This window comes from Pteropus medius, unplaced genomic scaffold (assembly GCF_902729225.1).
Source record: "Pteropus medius unplaced genomic scaffold, Ma_sr-lr_union100, whole genome shotgun sequence".
NCBI lineage: Eukaryota > Metazoa > Chordata > Mammalia > Chiroptera > Pteropodidae > Pteropus > Pteropus medius.
Genome location: NW_024342542.1, coordinates 357,770 through 371,708, shown reverse-complemented (window position 1 = coordinate 371,708; position 13,939 = coordinate 357,770). Strand labels below are relative to the sequence as shown.

General features: G+C 35.4%; 2 pseudogenes; one reads left to right on the top strand and one right to left on the bottom strand.

Annotated features, from left to right (window-relative positions):
* Nucleotides 1–8,534: 8,534 nt before the first annotated feature.
* On the top strand, nt 8,535–8,653 carry LOC120605541 (uncharacterized; annotated as a pseudogene).
* A 3,566-nt stretch (nt 8,654–12,219) lies between these two features.
* Nucleotides 12,220–13,108, bottom strand: LOC120605525 (E3 ubiquitin-protein ligase RNF115-like; annotated as a pseudogene).
* Between the last annotated feature and the right edge of the window lie 831 nt (nt 13,109–13,939).

The window sequence follows — 13,939 nt, the reverse complement described above, 5'->3', positions numbered from 1 at the left end:
TGTTTTTGGCTTTTTTGTCAAAAATTATGTGCCCATATAAATATGGGTTTACTTCTGGACTCTCAATTCTGTTCCACTGTCCCATGTGTCTGTTTGGCTGCCAATATCATGCCATTTTGATTTCTGTTCTTTGTAGTATGATTTGAAGTCGAGCAGAGTGATGCCTCCAGCCTCTTTCTTTTTTCTCAGGATGGCTTTGGCAATTCAGGGACTTTTTTGCTTCCATACAAATCTGATTATTTTTGTTCTATTTTTTTAAAAAATGACGATGGGATTTTGAGGGGGATTGCATTAAATTTGTATAATGCTTTAGATAATATGGTCATTTTAACTATGTTAATTCTTCCAACCCAAGAACATGGAATATAGTTCCATTTCTTCGAATCTTCTTCGATTTCTTATAATAGGGTCTTGTAGTTTTCATTATATAGGTCCTTCACATGTTTCATTAAATTTATTCCAAGGTATTTTATTCTTTTTGTTGCAATTGCAAAAGGAATTATTTTTTCCACTTCTTTTTCTGACACTTCATTATTACAGTATAGAAATGCTATGAATGTTTGAACATTGATTTGTAACCAGAAACTTTACTGTATTTGCTTATTGTTTCTAGTAGTTTTCTTGTGGAGTCTTTAGGGTTTTCTATATAGAGAATCATGTCATCCACAAATAGTGACAGTTTGACTACTTTGTTTCCTATTTGGATGCTTTTTACATCTTTCTATTGTCTGATTGCACTTGCTTGGACCTCCAATGTTATATCAAATAGCAGTGACGATAGTGGACAGCCTTGCCTTGTTCCTGATCTTAGAGAAAAGGTTTTTAGTTTTTTACCATTTAGTATAATGTTGGCTGAGAGTTTGTCATATGTGGCCTTTATTATGTTAATGCACTTTACTTCTATACCGATTTTGTGAAGTATTTTGTTCATAAATGGGTGCTGTATCTTGTCAAAGCTTTTACTGCATCTATTGATATGATCATATGATTCTTATTTTTTAATTTGTTTATATGGTGTATCACATTAATTGATTTGCATATGTTGAACAATCCCTGTGCCCCTGGGATGAAGCCCAGTTGGTCGTGGCGTATAATCTTTCGAATATGTTGCTGTATTCTCCTCCCTAGTATCTTATTTAGGATTTTTTGCACCTGTATTCATGAGAGATATTGGTCTGTAGTTTTCTTTTTTTGTATTATCCTTACCAGGTTTTGGAATTAGAGTAATATTGGCCTTATAAAATGTGTTGGAAAGTATTGCCTTCTCTTTCATTTTTTGGAAGAGTTTGAGAAGAATCATCTTCCTTAAATGTTTGGTAGAATTCGCTGTTGAAGCTGTCTGGTCCTGGACTTTAACTTTTTGGTAGGTTTTTGATGATTGTTTCCATTTCTATACTGCTGATGGGTCTATTTAGATTTTCCAGTTCTTCTTGATTCAGTCTAGGAAGGTGGTATTTTTCTAAGTACTGGCCCATTTCTTCTAGGTTATTAAATTTGGTGTTATATACTTTTTCATAGTATTCTTGTATGATCCTTTGTATTTCTGTGATGTCAGTCATAATCTCTCCTCTTTCATCCCTGATTTTGTTTATTTTTTTACTTTCTCTTTTTACTTTAGTGAGTCTAGCCAGGGGTTTCTCAATTTTCTTAACCTTCTCAAAGAACCAGTTCTTTGTTATATTTATTTTTCTATTGTTTTTGTTTGTTTGTTTGTTTTCAATTTCATTTATTTCTACTCTAATTTTGACAAGTTCTTTCCTTCTACTGACTTTAGGCCTCATTTGTTCTTCCTTTTCTAATATTTTAAGATGAAGCATTAGGTTGTTTATTTGGGCTCGTTCTCATTTTTGGAGATAGACCTGTAATGATACGAACTTTCCTCTTATGACTGTTTTTGCCGTGTCCCAAAAGTTTTGATATGTTATACTATCATTATCATTCATTTCTAGGTATCTCTTCATCTCTCTTTTTATTTCTTCTCTGACCCAGTTATTCTTCATTAGCATGTTGTTTAATCTCCATGTATCTGTGGTTCTTCCTTATTTCTTTTTGCAGTTGATCTCTACTTTCAAAGCATTATGATCAGAGAATATGGTTGGTATGATTTCAACTCTACTATATTTGTTGAGGCTAACTCTTTGTCCTAGTATGTAGTCAGTCCTTGAGAATGTTCCATGTGCATTAGAGAAGAGTGTATAAGCAGCCGTTTTGGGATGGAAGGCTCTGTAAATGTCAATTATGTTCAGTTCGTCTAATGTGTCATTTAAGGATTTTATTTCCTTACCAATTTTCTGTTTGGATGATCTGTTCATATCCAACAGTGGGGTATTTAAGTCCCCTACTATGATAGTGTTTTAGTCTGTTTCTCCCTTTAGTTCTATTAGTAATTGCTTTACATATTTCAGGGCTCTCTCATTGGGAACATAGATATTAATAAGTGTTATGTCTTCTCGGTGCATGATTCCCTTTATCATTATGAAGTGTCCCTCAGTATCTTTCTTTCCCTTTTTTATTTTGACATCTATTTTGTCCAATATTAGTACCACTACTGCCGCTTTTCTCTGAATGCCATTTGCTTGAAATATCATTTTCCATCCTTTCACTCTGAGTCTATATTTATCTTTGGAACTGACATGTCTCCTAGAGGCAGCATGTGGTTGGATTTTGTTTTTTGATACATTCTTCAACTTTTTATTGGTGATTACGGTCCATTTACATTTAGGATGATTATTGAAATGTGAAGTCTTCTTATAGCCATTTTATCTTTTACTTTCTGGTAGCTCGATGTTTCTATTGCTTCCTTATCCTTGTGTTTGTTTTCTTTATTTTAGTTTGCTCTTATGGGCTTTTCCTCTGATTCTTCTTGTTTTATTATATATTTCAATTCTGACTCCGTGTGTGTGGTTATCATTACAAATATGAAAAGGATAGTTATATATATATATATACAGTCGTCAATTTTCTTCTGTGTGTGCCTTATCTCCTTTCCCCTTTGTGAATTTGGATCTTTGTATCCTCCCCTTTTCAGTCATTGTTATCTCAATTTGTGCCTATGTATGCTGAACATTCATTATCATCTAGCTACAGCAATTCTCTTATTATTTAAGCTTATAATGTCCTGTTCCTAGTAAGGGTTGCGCTCCTCTGCTTCTATTTGCCTGATAGTCACTTTACTCCTAATTATGTATTTTTTGTGTATGTCATTTTGTTTTAGGTGAGCTGACCCCTTTCAGTATTTCCTGTAATGCAGGCCTCATAGTGGAGAATTCCCTCAATTTTTGTATATCTGGAAAGGTCTTAATTTCTCCTTCCTATCTAAAGGAGAGCTTAGCTGGAAACATTATTCTAGCTCCTTTCATTTAATAGTTTAAATATTTGATTCCATTCCTTTCTGGCTTGTAAGCTCTGTGCTGAGAAGTATGATGATAATCCAATGGGCTTTTCTTTATATATTACCATTTTCTTCTCTCTGGCTGCCCTGAGAATTCTATCTTTGTCATTGATTTTTGATAACTTTAATATAATGTGTCTTGGTGAAGGCCTTTTTGGGTTGAGATAATTGGGTGTTCTATTGACTTCTTGAATTCCAAGTTCCAGCTCATTCCTTAGATTTGGGAAATTCTCATCTATTATTTGTCTGAAAATGCTTTCTAGTCCCTGCTCCTATTCCTCGCCTTCGGAAATGCCCATTTTTATTTTTCCTCTCCTGATGGTATCAGGTAGTTCTTGAATTTCTCTTTCATTATTTTTCATTCTTCAGTTTCTCTCTTCTTCCTTCTGATTTATTTCTAGATTTCTGTCTTTGATATCACTGATCCTTTCCTCCATTTGGTCATCTCTATTTCCCAAGCTTGCTATTTCATTTAACTCTTGTACTGTGTTTTTTATCTCAAAGTTCAATTGGTTCTTTTTTAGGTTTTCAATCTCCTTGCTCTGCTCATCTAGCTGTTTTTGCAGTTTCTGAAATTGTTGATATGACTCGTTTCAGAACTCACTGAGGTTTTTCAGAAATATCATTCTGAATTCTCTGTCACTTAAGTCACATATTTTATGTCTATAAGCTCATTTTCTGGAGATTTTTTTCTTTCTTTCTGAGATGCCTTGTCACTTTGGTTGTTCATGATGTTTAATGGACTATTTTTCCACCTGGGTATTAATGGAAGTATATTCTTTTGTTTATCCAAAAAGATTTATTATATAAAGGACTCTCTTTAGCCTGCTGCAAAGAAGGCATTTTTCTTTTGGTTTCAAGAAGGTGGCATCTAAGCCTCTTGGATCTCTGCTTTATATAGAGCCTAAAGTCTTTTGTTTTCTTGTAGATTTTAATCATAGTCACTCCTCTGTTTCAGTCTGTGTCAGTGGTAGCAACAGTTTGGGTAGCGTTTGCTCAGATTCCTCTAGGCTCCATGGTGATCAGTCTTGGAGGATATAGCAGGAGGGGCCCTCTGGGTTGGGGGTTGAGGGCTGCAGCTCAGCCTCGGTTTTGCAACTGAGGTCAGTAAAAATCAACTGTTGTTTCTCTGCTGTCCAGTTCTGTTTCTCTGCTTTATGCGCTAATGACTATGCCTGCTGTCGGTTGTGTAGAAAATTCCTGGCACTTCCAGGCAGGGCTGTTCAGGGAAGTTACCACTCCTTCCCTCCTCCCCCTCCTCCTGCAAAGAGTTCCTGTGGCTGCAAGAGGCACTTTCTTTATTTGTTCCAGTCTACCACACGACATCCAGGGTTCTGACCTGTGGTAGCTCTTATGCGCAGATCCCCTGTTCAGACATGCTGGTGTGCAGTTTGGGTGGTTTTTGTTCAGTTTTAGATGTTCAGCTTATTGTTCTTTCAAGGGGAGAGATCTGAGGATATCTCTCATTTCACCATGTTTTCCCAGAATCCCTGCCCTGGTTATATTTATTCCTAGGTATTTTATTATTTTTGTGATGCAATTGCAAATGGGATTGTGATCTTAATTTCTCTTTCTGATAGTTGAATGCATGATATTTAAAGACAGGCCTGGTCTAATTTAATCCTCGTTCATCTATAAGTAATGTGTCTTTTTCTCTGGCTTTTTACAATATTTTTCATTTGTCTTTGATCTCCAGTTTGAATGATATGCTTAAGTGTTGATTTTTAGTATTTATTCTGCTTAATGTTCTCTAGGCTTCCTTAATCTCCGATTTGATATCTGTCAGTAATTTTGGAAAAAAATCCAACCATTATTACTGCAAATGTTTTCTCCATTTCATTCTTTCTTCTCCTTTTGGTATTTCCATTTTGTATGTATCTTTTGTAATTGTCCCACGATTTTTGGATATTTTGTTTTGATTTTTATCATTTTACTTTTCCTTGCTTTTCAGTTTTAGACGACTCTACTGACATATCCTTAAGCCTCCTGAATTTTTTCCTCACTAATATCCAGTATACTGATAAGGCTATCAAAGGCATCCTTCATTGCTGTTATAGTATTTTTGATTCCAGCATTTTTTTAATCTTTCTTAAGGTTTCTATCTCTATTCTTACATTAACCATCTGTTATTTCATATTATCCACTTTGTCCATTAGAGTCCTTGGTATGGTTGCTTTAGATTCCCAGTAGAAGGAAAGTACCTCAACATAATAAAGGCCATATATGACAAACCCTCACCTAATATCATACTTAATGGTGAAAACTTGAAAACTTTCCTCTAAGATCAGGAATAAGACAAGAATACCCACTCTCACCACTCTTATTTAACATTGTATTGGAAGTCCTAGCTAGAGCAATCAGGCAAGAAAAAGAAATAAAAGGTATCCAAATTGGGAATGTAGAAATCAAATTGTCACTCTTTGCATTATTCTTTATCTAGAAAACCCTAAAACCTCCACAAAAAAACTATTAGAAACCATAAACAAATACAGTAAAGTTTCAGGCTACAAAATCAATGTACAAATCTCATAGCATTCTTCTACACCAACAATGAAATTTCAGAAAAAGAAATGAAAAAAAAAAACAATTCATTTTGCAGTAACAACATACAGAATAAAATACCTGGGAATAAACTTAACAAAGCATGTGAAGGACCTATACACTGAAAATTATAGGACATTACTAAAAGAAATTGAAGACAAAAAGAAATGGAAAAATATTCTGTGAATGGATTGGAAGAATCAACATAGTTAAAATATCCATATTACACAAAGCAGTATACAGATTTAATACAATCCCCATCAAAATCCCAATGGTATTTTTTTAAAGAACTAGAACAAAATATCATCAGAATTATGTAGAATCACAAAAGCCACCAAAGAGTCAAAGCAATCCTGAGAAAAATGAGGCCAGAGGTATCACATTGTCTGACTTCAAATTATACTACAAGTTAACAATAATTAAAACAGCAAGGTATTGGCAGAAAAACAGACACATAGACCAATGGAACAGAATTAAGAGCCCAGAAATAAACTCGCATGAATATGAGCAAATAATTTTTGACAAAGGAGCCAAAAACATATAATGGAGAAAAGAAAGCCTCTTCAATAAGTGGTTCTGGGAATACTGGAAAGCCACATGCAAAAAGAATTGAACCTGGACTGCTATCTGTCACCATATACAAAAATTAATTCAAAATAGATCAAACACCTAAATATAAGACCTGAACCAATAAATTGCATAGAAGAAAACAAGTACTAAATCATGGACCTTGGATTTCGTAAGGATTTTATGAATTTGACCTCAAAGGCAAGGGAAGTAAAAGCAAAAATAAATGAATGGGACTATTTCAAACTAAAAAGCTTCTGCATAGCAAAAGAACCCATTAACAAAACAAAGAGGCAACCAATTGAACAACAACACCTCTTGCAAACAACACCTCTGATAAGGGCCTAATATCCAAAATATACAATGAATTCATACAACTCAATAACAACAACAACAAATAACAATCCAATTAAAAATGGGCAGTGGACCTTAACAGACACTTCTCCCAAGAAGACATATAAACAGCCAACAGAAATATGAGAAGATGCTCAACTTCACTAGTTATTAGGAAAATGCAAATGAAAACCACCATGAGATACTACCTCACACCTGTTAGAATGGCTATCAGCAACAGGACAAGTAATAATAAGTGTTGGAGAGGTATGGGGAAAAAAGAACCCTCATACACTATTGGTGGGCCTGCCAATTGGTACAGCCCCTAAGGGAAACAGTATGGAAATTCCTAAAAATTTAAGAATAGAATTACCATATGACCCAGCAATTCCTATTCTGGGTATCTACCCAAAATATTTGAAAACTTATATCTGTAAAGATGTGCACCCTGATGTTAACTGCAGTATTATTCATGGTGGACAAGACATGGAAACAACTGAAGTGTCTTTCGATAGATGATTGGATAAAGAAAATGTGGTACATACATAAAATAGAATATTATTCAGCCATAAGAAAAGATGAAATACTACCATTTGTGACAACATAGATGGATCTTGAGATTATAATGCTAAATGAAATAAATCAGACAGGAGAAGTTAAGAATCATATGATTTCATTCATTTGTGGGATATAAAACTGAAAGCAACAAATGAACACGACAACAAAGATTAGTAGACACAGACGACAGTTTAGTGATTACCAGAGGAAAAGGGGGTAGATCAGGGTAAAGGGGGTCAAATATATGATGACAGATTTGACTTTGTGTGGTGAACACAATACAATATACAGATGATGTATTATTGAATTGTATACTTCAACCCTATATAATTTTATTAACCCATATCACCCCAATAAATTTAATTAAAAAAATTTCAAAATTGTTATTTTCCCTTCTCCCTGACAGGAGGATGCATGAGGGGATTTTTCTTTGATGTTTACCCTGGGTACATGGTGAAGCTCATGGAGGTAAAACTCATGAAGTTGTAGATAGCCCCTTTGGCAGAGTCCCCAGAAGTTTTTATATCTAAAATTAGTCCATGCTCAGTCTTTAGCAATCAATTATACTTTTCTACCAGGATCTAGTAGTGATTTCTGCTCCCATTAAGCTGTAATTTTCTGTATTCATTTGTCGCTCTTTACAATGTTGAACCCAAAACCGGAAGTCAAATTATGTTTTTTAATCTACTCTGCTAACATCTGCCTTTTAATCAAAGAATTTCATTTTTTACGTTAAGAGTAACAAAGACTTGATTCTGCCATTTTGCTATGTATTTTCTGTGTCTTATGTTTTTTTGTTACTTAATTACTCCAGTGCTGCTTCTTTTATGTTAGAGAGATATTTCATAGTGTACCATCTATATTCCATTCTTGTTTCTTTCACTATGTATTTTCAAAGTTATTTTTATTGATTGCATGGAGATTACAAATAATTTCCCATACAATTTTAAGAGGTCAATGTTAACCTGATAATAAAACCAGATAAAATAAATACAAAGAAAGAGAACTATAGACCAATACCCTTCATGGACATAGATGGAAAATATTAGAAAATTGTGTTGAGAAATATATTTTAAAATTTATATACCTTAGTTAAGTATAATTTATCCTAGGAATGAGGGGCTGGTTCAAAATTCAAAAACCCATCTACAGCCATGCCACCCTGAATATGCCCAATCTTGTCTGATCTCAGAAGCTAAGCAGGGTCGGGCCTGGTTAGTAGTTAGATAGGAGACCACCTTGGAATACCAAGTGCTGTAGGCATTTAAAAAATAATAAAAAAGAAAAAGTTCAGAAATCCATCAACGTCAAGAGACTGAGACAAGATTTGTGAAAAAGAACTTTTATCCAAAACATACAAAGAACTCTGAAAACTCCACAATAAATAAAACAACTTGATAAAAATGAGCAAAAGCGTGCTTGTTTCGGTAGCACATATACTAAAAAAAATGAGCAAAAGATATGGGGGTTTAACTAAATAAAGTATTTAATGTATTCTATTCAAAATCTATAACTATTTAGAAAATTCTAAAATATTTGTTTCACCTTCTTAAAAAATCTGAAGTGTTTTTATCCAACTATTTTAAATATATATTTTATCATTTCATCAATCACAACAGTTTAATATAGCTCACTTTTTTATATTTTTATTTTAACCTTGATTTTAACACAACAGAATATAAAAGGGAAGCTGAATGTAACCTTTTCTGAACATTCATAACATGCTAGGTATCATGGTAAAGATAATAAATGCACTAGTAGCTAATTTTAGGTCTCTTTGAGGAGACAATACTAGCAAATAGATGCATCTTTAATTGTTTTTCCTAGATCAAAAACACATATTTCTTACTTTACTCCCAAGCTTGGCTCCCAGGCCCGTTGGCCTCTTACCGTACCTTTACCTCTTTTAGTCAAAGTGTTGTTAGTATTCAGGGTAAGGAGAAATTCATCTTGATATGATATTCATCAATATTAAGCTAGAAGTGGTAAAAATATATCTAAGCAGAAACAACAAATGATAAAATAAAAATAGGGGGTGAATATTCAGAGAGGAAGTTGATAGAACATCTTCAAATTCCAGCCAATCAATAAATCTTCTGATGAATGCGCAGAGAATTTTTGATCATGTTGTATAGTCTCCCTAAAATGAGGGTCAAGAAAATAAAGAGAATTCCCCAAGAACATGCTGAATCAGTAATCAGGCATATTAAAGAGACTATAGGCAATCTTTACAGGTGAGTTATAATCTAAGGTGAAGATATTTTAAAATGGTAAGTGTCCCTACATGGAGTTGGATGTTGTCTTAATTATTAATGAGAATCAGTATGGGAAGCAAACTCAATATCATGTTGGAATTCGACTCCAAAGTTTTGCCAGAAAACTTGCCAGCTTTGACTATTGGAGATAGGTACAGGTTTTGGGGAAGAAGAGAGGTCCATATATTCATTCACACATGGTACGTAAAAAGAAAGCACAAAGTTCTTGACAAAGATTTGAGAGAAGGCTCCTAGGACACCTTTACTTTCAACACAGAAGTTACAAAAGGAGTTTCTTGCAAGACCAAAGGAATGGTAATCTTTTCCAGTGGGCATAAGGCAAAGAAAACTTTTTCTCAGATATGAGGGGTCAAGGACTCTGGAAACTCCATTCTTCTTTCCCCCATTATCTCTGATACCAAAAGTGTACAAGTTTGGAAACTGGAAAGAGAGCCTTGAGTTGCATATAATTAAATCATTAAACTCCGGCATCCATGATCGCATAATAACTGATAGAAAGTCAATGTCATCTCAAACCTCTTTATAGATTATTTATCTCAATGTTTTCGGCTTGAACACTACAAATATTACAAAAACCTACAATTACAGTAGTGCCATAAAATTATAAATTTGAGTCTCCTGTTAAAACAGATGGCCCTCTAGAGTTCCAACCAATGCAGATTAAAAGCTATTATAAAGTATAAAATCAGACCACTGTGCACTTCAATCATACATTTAACAAAAAGCTGTGCTTAATGTGGCCATGCTTATCTGTAGAGCCTGCAGCTCTGCATTGCATGGAAATTAAACTTTAGCTGTTGATGCTTGAATAGTTACGTGGTTTTGTACAGAAAGGAAAAAAAAATATATGCGATACTCAGAGAATATCTCTTCATAGATTTCTAGGGCATATGCTATAGTAGTTATTTGTTTGGCAACCTTAAATCTGAATCCCCTTTCCAAGTTTGGAAAATAACCAAATTATAAGTTTTGGTAGAAGGCAGAACTTTATCTCCTTATGGGAGCTGAAAATGCCAGGTAATTGTTAGATTCCTTTTTGTTATGAAAAAAAAAATCTTTTATTACCTCTGGGCCCAACCTGAATCATACTTTAAGGGCACAACTTTAACAGGCAGGCTATTAATTCAGTGAGCCATTCTCCCGCTTTCTCTCTTCTTTCCCCTACTCCTTTATCATCTACCGAAGTACAAAGGTATCTCCAACCCCTTCCTCACCCCCAAAATCAGTGTATAGTATATGATAGTCAACAAAAACTGAGAAAAGACTCCTAGCTGAGAAAGAGATTCACCAAAAAGTAACCTCCTTGTTCTCATCAATCCAAACTATGAAGGGCTGATGTGACCATATAAACGGTGTCCCTGTCACCTTTTTTGATGCATCAACTATGGTTACATATCCCCATCATTTCCTTTTGAAATTTTAAGGTTCCAAGGATATTTTGATCTTCAAATGCTTGAAAGAGTATGTGCAAGTACATGAAACATTGTTAGGGTAAAAAAAAATTAAGACATACCTCTCTTAGGCCAAATCGTTTTATACATGATCACAATAATCAGTTTGATTCCAAATATAGCCAGAATCAAGCCAACAGAAAGGTTTAGAGATTATTAAAGGGCTTAAAAATTAAAATGAGACAATATAAAAATTCAATTCCTAAAGATCAGTGAATTACTAAAAACAGTGAATTGGCTGTAGAAGCAGTAATGAAGTAATTCTATTTCTGTAAGGGAAATTATTTTAAGGTCCCCAGGACAAAAGATAATAAACGAGTTGGGGAATCATTAAAAAACTTCAGAACCAAAGATTTCAAACATTTGTCTTTCTGTGCCTGTATGCTGCCTACATCATTCCCCAAAAGTCACCAGAATCAGATTCCTACGAACAGAAGACTAAGACATGTCATGTTGGTTTCTGTGGAAACTGCATCTTGTGAAGTAGTCTTTAAAAATTAAGAAAACCAAAAGAGTACAATGATAAGCCACTTTCTCTTTTCTCCTGTAATTTTTCTTTAATTTGCTTTCTGAGAGTTCAAGACAAAACAGTCATTAGTCTAAGATTCCTGAATTAACCTGACCTCAATTCACAGTGAATGTGGCCAAGAGTATATGCTTTTGTACATTTAAAACAAAGACTTTACATCAGCAGGACTTTAGGGCTCTGGTTCCACTGTATTTATTGTAAAATACATTAATGGTAGGGTAGAGGCTGGACAAAGAGGTGAAAACATCCATTACAAAATAACATGACAGATAGCAGGACTCTAGCTAGACTTTAAGGAACTGATTCTATTCTGGCAGGGAAAACACACACAATTAAATTTCACACTTATAAAATTATCACTCTGAATTCATGTATAAGAGGCATTTGGTTGTAGATACAATTCCATCTATAGATGCTAACTTTAAATTTAGAGAAGAAAAACACTCACTGCATTAATATTATGGGTTGAGGTTTCTTATATGATTCCTAAATCCACCTTCTTTTTTTGTTTTGATAACAATTTATAGCTGTGATAAGAAGTACCACAGCCTGGCTCAGACATGGTCCTTAGCTTCAGAAAGTCCATGGGTCATCTAGTTGTCTGTAACTGCTAAATCTGTTACTTGGAGAGGCCTCAGAGCTCTGGATTTGCCAAGTAGAGTCCTCACCATTTAAGCTATTCCTACATATAGGACATGTATCACACAGTTCTAACCAGGGCACAATACAACTGCTGTGAAAGAAATGGTTACAGGGTAACTGCTCAACTTCCTCTTCAACTGTGTAATCTTCTTTGTATATTGAACACTTTAAACCCATACCAACTTGTTCCTGAGTTACTATCACTGTTGGAAGAGATGTGATCTTTTCCTTGTCAACTGGGGGAGGCCCTGTGTTTTCCAGTTGTCCTAAAAATTGGTTTACAATGGCAACAAGCCCTATCTAACCCCGGGCATAGTCCCCTGGGTTGGAGTGCAGTATCCCGCTCCAGGAAAAAGTGGGGATCCAGGAACTGCAGAATTTGCAAAGAATTCTGCAAAGAACTGTTGTATTATTCCTTCAATAGCTGGAGATCTATCAAGATGAGTACTTCCTTGTGATCTGTATCTCCAAGTCATTGGCAATCTGGGAGGTAGACTTGGTCCCCAGAAGTCAGTGTGAGTTTGGTGACCTCTCTCAGTGGTTCTATTATCTTGGTCCAGTGGATTGATACTTAGAAATGGTCTAAAATCTTATATAATCATTGTGTGGTCTAAATTGCACCAGAACTCTGCAAAATGTGTTGATATGCTATTGTCTATCTGGCTGCCACCACCACCTAAAAAACTGGAATCATCTGTCACTTCTTCAATAAAGCCTGATTCACACCTGGGACAAAAATTACACCTGGTAATTTGGGGCTATCTTCGTCCTTGCAAAAGTGGCTATAGTGGCCCTCCCAGGCAGCCGAGGCCGTCACCATTTCTCTCTTCCTCTGCAGTTGTTTGAGAGGGCAGCAGGCCTGTCCTTCACTAGGCTACTACCTTCTGGCCATAGTTGCCATCTCTGCCACCTCTTCCTCAGCGCAGCCAGCCTTCCCAAGGCCATGTGAGTCGGCTGGGCCCAGGAAGGTGGCGGGGTGGATGCAACCCCAAGGCCTGCCTCCAGCACCAGAGAGGCACAGAAAGGAAAGTCCCTTAGATTCCTTTAAAGTTTCGATATAGGCATGTGACATGGGCTCAGACAATCATATGTAACCACAGTCGATGTTAAATGTACTGATAAAAAAAGAATCAGAATCAGATGGATTTCCAATTAAAATTTCTCAGCAACTTCTTGCTGTGAAAATCTTCTCTGATCCAAACACATACAATGATGCATTAAGACATAAAAAGTAAACAAAAAAAATGTAGTTGAGATCAAATACAAGAGACATATATCCATGAACCAGAATACACTGACGCTATGGCCTAACTGAACCCAGGGCCCAATAATAGGCAATGGTTTAGCCATAAATTTAGCTCCTGCATGGCCAACAAGCCTGGAGTGATTTAGATAAGTCAGGGAAATAGAGGTAGGTTCACAATGTGAAGCCAGAAGCCAGGATGTGGATCCCAACTCATCGCTTTGAAAGGAGCCTAAAGAAATTACCCCAAATGTTGCCTGAGGCTAGAGTTAGAATAAAGCTGCAGTCCCAGGAAGGTAAAAGTCCAGACTCACAGCCTTGGAACCTAGTATTAAACCAAGTTACCTGCTGGCTTTGACTGGATCTGTCAAGTTCCCTAAGATCACTATGAGACAGGAGTCCTAATAT